Genomic DNA, 9,858 nt, shown 5'->3' with positions numbered 1-9,858 from the left:
AAAAAAAAAAAAAAAAAAAAAAAAAAAAAAAAAAGCTTAACCGATTAGCCCACATCAGGTTGAAGAAAGAAAGAGATCAGACTCATGAGGCCGAGCAGAAAGTGGACGCCTATCACCTGCAGCTCCAGAACCTGTTGTATGAGGTGATGCACCTGCAGAAGGAGATCACCAAATGTCTGGAGTTTAAGTCAAATCACGAAGAAATCGATCTGGTCAGCTTAGAGGAGGCTCCTCCAGATATCAGCAAGGCAGAAGTCACCATCGGAGACCCTCACCAGCAAACCCTCGCACGTCTGGACTGGGAGCTGGAGCAGCGGAAAAGGCTGGTGGAGAAGTACCGAGAGTGCCTGTCCAACAAGGAGAAGATCCTTAAGGAGACTGAAGTAAAGAAGGAGTACCTGAGTAGCCTCCAGCCTCGTCTCAACAGCATCATGCAGGCTTCCCTACCGGTGCAGGAGTATCTGTTTATGCCCTTCGACCAAGCTCACAAGCAGTATGAGACAGCCTGACACCTACCTCCTCCCTTCTATGTCCAGGCCACTGTGTATGGGCAAGACAAGCGCAAGGAGATGCTGAAGAGGCACCCGCTGTCCGTCATGCTGGACCTGAGGTGCAAAGATGACAGTGAACTGCACCTCTCTACTACCTCATGAACCTCAACATCATGACGGTAAAAGCCAAAGTGACAACCGCCACAGAACTGATCACCCCCATCAGTGCAGGTGACTTGCTGTCTCCTGACTCAGTCCTGAGCTGTTTGTATCCTGGGGATCATGGAAAGAAAACTCCAAATCCAGCCAATCAGTATCAGTTTGATAAAGTTGGCATCCTGACTTTGAGGGACTACATACTTGACTTAGGGCATCCCTATTTGTGGGTGCAGAAGCTGGGTGGCCTCCACTTCCCCGAAGAGCAGCCCCAGCACACTGTGATCGCTGACCACTCTCTGAGCACCAGCCACATGGAGACCATGAAACCGCTGAAGACCAGGGTGCAGTCCCGCCTGGCCCTCCACACGTGGTTTGCCTCCCTGGAACACGGCATTGTGCCAGTTACCAGTGACTGCCAGTACCTCTTCCCTGCAAAGGTTGTCTCTCGCCTGGTGAAGTGGGTGACGATGGCCCATGAGGATTATACGGAGCTGCATTTTACCAAAGACAACATGGAGGCGGGACTGGCTGGGGACACCAATCTCTACTATATGGCACTTGTGGAAAGGGGCACAGCTAAGCTCCAGGCTGCCGTGGTGCTGAACCCCGGCTACTCCTCCATCCCACCCATTTTCCAGCTCTGTCTGAACTGGAAAGGGGAGAAAACCAACAACAACGACGACAATATTCGGGCCATGGAGAGTGAGGTCAATGTGTGCTACAAGGAGCTGTGCGGCCCCCAGCCCGGCCACCAGCTCTTGACGAACCAGCTGCAGCGTCTGTGTGTGCTGCTGGACGTGTACCTGGAGACGGAGAGCCACGATGACAGCGTGGAGGGGCCCAAGGAATTTCCCCAGGAGAAAATGTGTCTGCAGCTTTTCAGGGGCCCCAGCAGGATGAAGCCGTTTAAATATAACCATCCTCAAGGATTCTTCAGCCATCACTGACCTCCCACTCGGCCCGTTGTTTCCCCCCAGACCCAACTGCTGTGCCTCTGCTTTCTGCTCTGGCGCACATGTGGCTCTTTTTTTTTTTTTTACATCTTTATTGGAGTATAGTTGCTTTACAATGGTGTGTTAGTTTCTGCTTTATAACAAAATGAATCAGTTATACATATAAAAAAAAAGTAATAATTACCTCCCTTCCTTAGGCACATATTATATAAAGTTTACATTTCTAGAAAATGAGGCTTATTCCCTTATAGGGGCTCAATTAAACCTCTGAATTATTGCCACTCATTTTATCTATTAATATGTTATAGTCCATCATAAATTTTAATTTCCTAAGTAAATTGAGAGCAAGCTGTCTGTGACATCTGTCAACCCCACTGATGGCCAGAATTGATTTGGTGGATCTGCCCTTCTGGAAAGGTGTCCTCTTTCTTCCTGGCTCTGCCACATGTGTCTGTCCCAAAGCTGCATGCTTCATTGAAGAGGATGATTTTCCTAGATAGAGGAGGACAAGGATCTATACGGAGTCAGGTTCTTCTGCTGGAATATCCAAGGCATGTTAAGTAGGTTATCCTGCCTGGGATAGATAATGAGCCACTTGAAGGTGGAGATTTCATCTTTATGTCTCCAGCCCCCTAGCACAATACCCCTGGCCCATGGTAGACTCTAAAATGTTTGTGGAATAAATAAAAAGGAAACAGACCCACAGTCAGATCCAATATTAAGATAGATTCAATTCTACATTAAGGCTACACATATTAATAAAAATACAGACATGCAAAATTCAAACTTGCACACATACAATGTAACTCCCTTCTTTAGAGTCCTTACTAAAACGCATAGTTTACAAACAGAAAAAAGGCACAATCCTGGGAAAGCCAGTAGAGGGCACCACATACCAAATATAGTCAAAATTCGGCTGCAGAAATTGAGCACATGTTCTAGATACTGCTGGTCTGAGTGTTCCAAATAGAAACAGGGTAGAGAATATTCCTGTGGGCTGGTGCTCTACAGGTACCTGAATTTCTATTCTGGTTTAATTGTGGATATAAATTTCCCTGTTTGCCTCATTTCACTAGGTTTCATTTTTAGAGATCACTTTTAAAGGCTGAATCAAAGGATGAAAAAGCTTATTGTAATGGTATATTTGAAAAGCAGGATATGAAATTGTGTATGGAATCTGACAAGAGCAATGTCAATAATTTTTTTTAAAAGACAAAGTATGAAAATAAAATGGGAAGAAAAATCCCAAAACATGAACAGTGACTCTTTGTGTGATGACTTTTTATATGCACAGAGACATACCTATTTGTTCTCCTATAGTCTCCAAATTTCTTGAGCACTTCTATAACGTAAAATATATAGTTTATATAAAACAAGTTGTAATATTTATTAATAATTAGTGTTTATAAAAATTTCTCCTTAGCCAAATGTTATATTTCATTTTCATAGTAGATATAGTTACTGTTAGGGGTAGGGAAAGGAGCAGCTATTTTCCACTTAAGTAAGTGGTCCTCAAGCCTGTCTCTACTCTAGAATCATCTGGGCACTTTTAATAACTTCCAGTATCCAGGCCTCACTTTGGAGATTCTGATTTAATGATGAATCTAAAACTGTCACCAATGTTGATTTTCAAGACACTCATAAGAGATGCTGTTGGAATAAGTTCCCTTCTGTTTCAGTAACTTGTATTTCTCAAGGAGATGTTGACTCTAGAAAGAAAAACTTTATAGACTGAGTAACCACACATTAGCAGATCGATCCCTGTGTGTGAAATGGTATAACAGCTACACCCTGAATCAGGGCTGGTACAGACACATATACATCTTTCAGCTCTAAAATCTGGCTTGGTTCCAATATTCCCTCTAACTACCCTGCATCCTTGGGAGGTAATTAGCTAATGACAGTAAAGGCTTTTAAACTGAAACATGTATAATGCTAAACACAGGAAACACACAATGGATTTCACTGACTGCCAATACTTCTCAACCAGAGACAGTTGCTGCATCTTTCAGCCAGGTTCTCTTTTGCAGCTGAAATCTTCTTATCTTTATTTCTACAAACAGAGTTCTCTTTTTTAAATGCCTTTCCTACAAATCAAAGACCTAAGAAGATTACCCCTTTATTCTCTCAGAAGTGAGGTTCCTGCCTCAACAAAACACCACATAGTAGTATGGTTTGGTGTGAATGATGTTTAGGCAGATGGGTTTGCTTGGATCACTGAAGTCAAAAGGGGTCATACTGGGTGGTCCAGTATCAGTCCTGACACCACCCTACACATCATCTTTGGCTTTAAAGCAAATGATTTGTGCACATGGTAATAAATCAAGTAGTATAAAAGAACTTCCAGGGAAAAGCTAGAGCCTTTCCTCTTTTCCTTGCTTAGTTAGCTCCAATCCCTTCTACAGAGGAAAACTGGTTTTATCTGGAGTGAGATCATTCAGCCTTTACTTCCAGTGCATTCTATATCTCTCTTCTTGGATTACCAACTTTAGTCAGTGTCAGTCAATTCACAGTATGAAAATCAGAATGTATCTCATACTACTCTTCTCTTCCCAATGTTTAACAGTAGTAATAGTGTTTTATTTCCTCCATTGGAACTAAACGTTTACATTCTTTTTAAATAAATTTATTTATTTTAGGCTGCATTGGGTCTTCATTGCTGCACGTGGGATTTCTCTAGTTGCGGCGAGCAGGGGCTACTCTTCATTGCAGCATGAGGGCTTCTCATTGCAGTGGCTTCTCTTGTTGCGGAGCACGGGCTCTAGGCACGTGGGCTTCAGTAGCTGTGGCATGCGGGCTCAGTAGTTGTGGCTTGCAGGCTCTAGAGCACAGGCTCAGTAGTTGTGGCACATTGGCTTAGTTGCTCTGCTGCATGTGGGATCTTCCCGGACCAGAGATCGAACCCGTGTCCTCTGCATTGGCAGGTGGATTCTTAACCATTGCACCACCAGGGAAGTCCTAAACGTTTACATTTTTGAACAAGGGCTCAAATTTCTATTTTTTATTAGTGTATCTATGGATTTCCTCTATAAAATGAAGGTATTGATCCCCCTTCCCGTTCCTCCACTTTTCCTTTCCCTTTTTTTTTGTTAGCAATATTTAACCACTAACAAAATTGTTAATATTTACATTCAGTACTGCTATCATGAAAAATTCTTTCCTACTTTATCTATAGGTTGACTTTAGAAGTTAATAACCTATATACTTCCTTCCCAAGGGGACAGTATGAAAAGGTGGGAGCAAGGGGAAAATTTACACTGGAGAAACCTAGCAAACATTACCTCAACCAGGTTATCAAGGTCAGAAAGAGTGATAAGTCATGTTGATAGTATGTACCCTTGATTTGATGTGACAAAAACGGCACTTGACCTTTGTGGTCTTCGCTACAAAACCCGTAACACCAGTCTAATCATAAGAAAGACACTACACAAATCCCAAATAAGGGACATTGTATAAAATACCTGACTTGTACTCCTCAAACTCATTAAGGTTATCAAGAATAAGGAAAGTCTGACAAACTATTACAGCCAAGAGGAGCCTAAGGAGACATGATGACTAAATGTAACGTGGCATCCTGGATGGGATCTTGGAACAGAAGAAGACATTAGATAAAAGCTAAAGAAATCTGCATAAAGTATGGATTTTAGTTAATGATAATAGATCATTACTTGTTCATTAATTGTAACAAATGGATGATACTTATATTATAAGGTGTTAATAATAGGGGAACTCTGTAGTGTCTCTATAATTTTTCTATAAATCTAAAACTGTTCTAAAAAATAAAGTTTATTACAATATAATAAACAATGGAAGCAAGCCAATATACTGCATGTATTTTATTATGATCAATATAAGCATTGTTCAGTGTTATATGCTAGGATGACATTTTCCATGGACCCAATGTTATAAACCCCGGGTCTCTCAAATGTGGCTGTTGCTAGCATCAAGGGCAAATGGATCGCTTTTTCTTACAGTCTATTAACTGCTTATATTCATGCCTAGTTGTAGTTTACTTCATATGTGGTCTGTGACTTTTGTTGTTCTGAATTTGTTTTTTCTCAAGATTCTGTCACTTTATCTTGTGTATTCTAGCCTGTGGCATTTTCTGCCAATTCAACCATTAATCCTCCCCTTTCACTTTTTATCGTTTAGAAATTAGTTGAAATCTCCAGTCCATGGGCTTCTACCCATTCCAATCACATACTTTTTGGGGGATACTTGTTTACTTTTATTTCAATGGAGTCATGGGGGGAAGTAGGTTCCTATAGGCTTACTCTCCTGTCTTAAAAGAGGAACTTACTTTACCTTTCATACAGTTTCATCAGTCCTTACTAAGAGCATACTAGCTGAGTTCTGGTTCAAAGAAGTGAAAAGCATGTGGAGTATGGCCAATATGCAGTCCTTAAGGAGAAATAAGTAGTCTTCCTGCCACAAGATATTTCTAGAAGCATGTTACTATGATCAATCCAATCCTCTTGTATTTCTTTTTAAAGAAACACATGATTGTAGGAAAATGAGTTATTTTAAAAGAAAGGTGCTTGTATCTTTTTTAGCAGACCCCTACAAAAAGCACATGCTGCCGTGCATTGTCTTAGATGAGGCAAAGAATTACAGAAGAGACTCATAGTTGTCAAGTCTTGAAAGGTACTGGAGATCATCTAGCTCTAACCCAAACCCCTGACTTTTCAGATGAGGACAAGAAGGCCTAATGAAGTTTATGTACTTATCCAAGGTCACTCAGCTAATAAAAAGAAGCAATAAGACTAAAAAATGAGTAAGTCTAATCCAAGGAGCTTTCTGACACACTCCTCACCCTGAGTCTTGAATAGCTATTTTCCAAGTGCTTCTCTACAATCTCCTCCCCTCCAACCACATCTTTTTCGGAACTCTAAACAGGGGCACAGAGAGAAGGACGGGATGTAGTGGGAGGAGAAGAGGATTACAGCTGGGAAGGGGTCTGTCCCTGCTTTTTTTCCAGAAATCTACCTGCCCTGGCTGGGATCAGTGAACAAAACTTACTAACTCTGGAGATATATCCTTCCCCCTCTACTCCCTTGCCTACCCCAAAACTGCCTGGGAGAAGGAGAATACAGATGGCACAATCTGGCCCTAGTTGTTTTAACAAAATATGTGCCCTAGCCCTAGGAATTAATCATCACTTTCACAAGAGGTAGCGGATGTTCCTATTTACATAGTACACCAGTCTCCCCAAAGTTTTCTTTTCATCTATGTTCTTGCCAATATGAATTACTAAGGGAAGAAAGGTCATAATTTTATGATATTTAGTTTGGCAATTGATATGAGGCAAAAGGAATTTTTTTCACACCCTTTAATTTCTTTGTTGTTTTTTGATTTAGGAAATTAAAGAGGAGAAAAAAATGTTCATAGTACATTTGACTGTTTATTTAATTTTTAAAGCACAAAGTGATGAGAAAGCGGTCTTACTCCATGTCCTACAGTCGTCTTCTATAACTCTACTCAGACATTTTCCCTCATGACAACTGTTAGAAAACATCTGGAGGATGGAACTGGAGCACCTATTAACAAAGCCATATTTGACCATCAAAAGCCATGGCACTGACCAGTCCCTCTCATCAGGAAGTTTGCACAAGCTTCTTAGATAGCCTCATCCATCAGAGGACAGACAGAAGAAGCAAGAAGAACTATAATCCTGCAGTCTATGGAATGAAAACTGCATTCACAGAAAGGCAGACAAAATGAAAAGGCAGAGGACTATGCACCAGATGAAGGAACAACATAAAACCTCAGAAAAACAACTAAATGAAGTGGAGAGAAGCAACCTTCCGGAAAAAGAATTCAGAATAATGATAGTGAAGATGATCCAGGACCTTGGAAAAAGAATGGAGGCAAAGATCGAGAAGATGCAAGAAATGTTTAACAAAGACCTAGAAGAATTAAAGAACAAACAAACAGAGATGAACAATACAATAACTGAAATGAAAAATACACTAGAAGGAATCAATAGCAGAATAACTGAGGCAGAAGAATGGATAAGTGACCTGGAAGACAGAACGGTGGGATTCATTGCAGTGGAACAGAATAAAGAAAAAAGAATAAAAAGAAAAGAAGACAGCCTAAGAGACTTCTGGGACAATATTAAATGCACCAACATTCACATTATAGGGGTCTCAGGAGGAGAAGAGAGAGAGAGAAAGGACCCAGGAAAACATTTGAAGAGATTATAGTCGAAAACTTCCCTAACATGGGAAAGGAAATAGCCACCCAAGTCCAGGAAGCGCAGAGAGTACCATACAGGATAAACCCAAGGGGAAACACGCTGAGACACACAGTAATCAAACTGGCAAAAATTAAAGATAAAGAAAAATAATTAAAAGCAACAAGGGAAAACAACAAATAACATACAAGGGAACTCCCATAAGGTTAACAGCTGATTTCTCAGCAGAAACTCTACAAGCCAGAAGGGAGTGGCATGATATATTTAAAGTGATGAAAGGGAAGAACCTACAACCAAGATAACTCTACCTGGCAAGGATCTCATTCAGATTCGAGGAGAAATCAAAAGCTTTACAGACAAGCAAAAGCTAAGAGAATTCAGAACCACCCAACCAGCTCTACAACAAATGCTAAAGGAACTTCTCTAAGTGGGAAACACAAGAGAAGAAAAGGACCTACAAAAACAAACCCAAAACAAGCTAAAAAATGCTAATAAGATAATCACCTTGCATGTAAATGGATTAAATGCTCCAACCAAAAGACACAGGCTCACTGAAGGGGTATAAAAACATGACCCATATATATGCTGTCTACAAGAGATTCACTTCAGACCTAGGGACACATACAGACCGAAAGTGAGGGGAGAAAAAAGATATTCCATTCAAATGGAAATCAAAAGAAAGTTGGAGTAGCAATACTCATATCAGATAAAATAGACTTTAAAATAAAGAATGTTACAAGGACACTACATAGTGATTAAGGGATCAATCCAAGAAGAAGATAATAACAATTATAAATATATATGCACCCAACATAGGAGCACCTCAATACATAAGGCAAATGCTAACAGCTATAAAAGAAGAAATCGACAGTAACATAGTAATAGTGGGAGACTTTAAGACCTCACTTACACCAATGGACAGATCATCCAGACAGAAAATTAGTAAGGAAACACAAGCTTTAAATGATACAATAGACCAGATATATTTAATTGATATTTATAGGACATTCCACCCAAAAACAGCAGATTACACTTTCTTCTCAAGTGCACACGGAACATTCTCCAGGATAGATCACACCTTGGGTCACAAAACAAGCCTTAGTAAATTTAAGAAAATTGAAATCATATCAAGCATCTTTTCTGATCACAATGCTATGAGATTAGAAATAAATTACAGGAGGAAAAAATGTAAAAATCACAAACACATGGAGGCTAAACAATACATAACTCAATAACCAGGAGATCACTAAATAAATCAAAGAGGAAATAAATAAAAAAAAAACCTAGAGACAAATGACAATGAAAACATGACGATCCAAAACATATGGGATTCAGCAAAAGCAGTTCTAAGAGGGAAGTTTATAGCAATACAATCCTACCTCAAGAAACAAGAAAAATCTCAAATAAACAATCTAACCTTACACCTAAAGGAACTAGAGAAAGAAAAACAAACAAAATCCAAAGTTAGCAGAGGAAAGAAACCATAAAGATCAGAGCAGAAATAAATGAAATAGAAACAAAGAAAACAATAGCAAAGATCAATAAAACTAAAAGATGGTTTTTTGAGAAGATAAACAAAATTGATAAACCATTAGCCAGACTCATCAAGAAAAAGAGGGAAAGGGCTCGAATCAATAAAATTAGAAATGAAAAACGAGAAGTTACAACAGGACACCACAGAAATACAAAGCATCATAAGAGATAACTACAAGCAACTCTATGCCAATAAAATGCACAACCTGGAAGAAATGGACAAATTCTTCCTGAACCAGGAAGAAATAGAAAATATGAACAGACCAATCACAAGTAATGAAATTTAAACTGTGATTTAAAATCTTCCAACAGGGGCTTCCCCGGTGGCACAGTGGTTGAGAGTCCGCCTGCCGATGCAGGGGACAGAGGTTTGTGCCCCGGTCCGGGAAGATCCCACATGCCACGGAGAGGCTGGGCCCGTGAGCCATGGCCACTGAGCCTGTGCATCCAGAGCCTGTGCTCCACAATGGGAGAGGTCACAACAGTGAGAGGCCCACGTATAGCCAAAAAAAAAAAAAAAAAAAAA

The 9,858-nt window shown here is 40.1% G+C and overlaps 1 pseudogene; it reads left to right on the top strand.

The window, feature by feature from the left end:
- Positions 1-32: 32 nt before the first annotated feature.
- On the top strand, positions 33-2,257 carry LOC113624276 (THO complex subunit 5 homolog pseudogene; annotated as a pseudogene).
- Positions 2,258-9,858: the final 7,601 nt, after the last annotated feature.

This window comes from Aethalodelphis obliquidens, unplaced genomic scaffold, assembly GCF_003676395.1.
Source record: "Aethalodelphis obliquidens isolate GAN/ISIS:26980383/991018 unplaced genomic scaffold, ASM367639v1 scaffold13, whole genome shotgun sequence".
In the NCBI taxonomy this organism is placed as follows: domain Eukaryota; kingdom Metazoa; phylum Chordata; class Mammalia; order Artiodactyla; family Delphinidae; genus Aethalodelphis; species Aethalodelphis obliquidens.
Note: the sequence above shows the minus strand (reverse complement) of the source record. Positions and strands in the feature narration are given on the sequence as shown.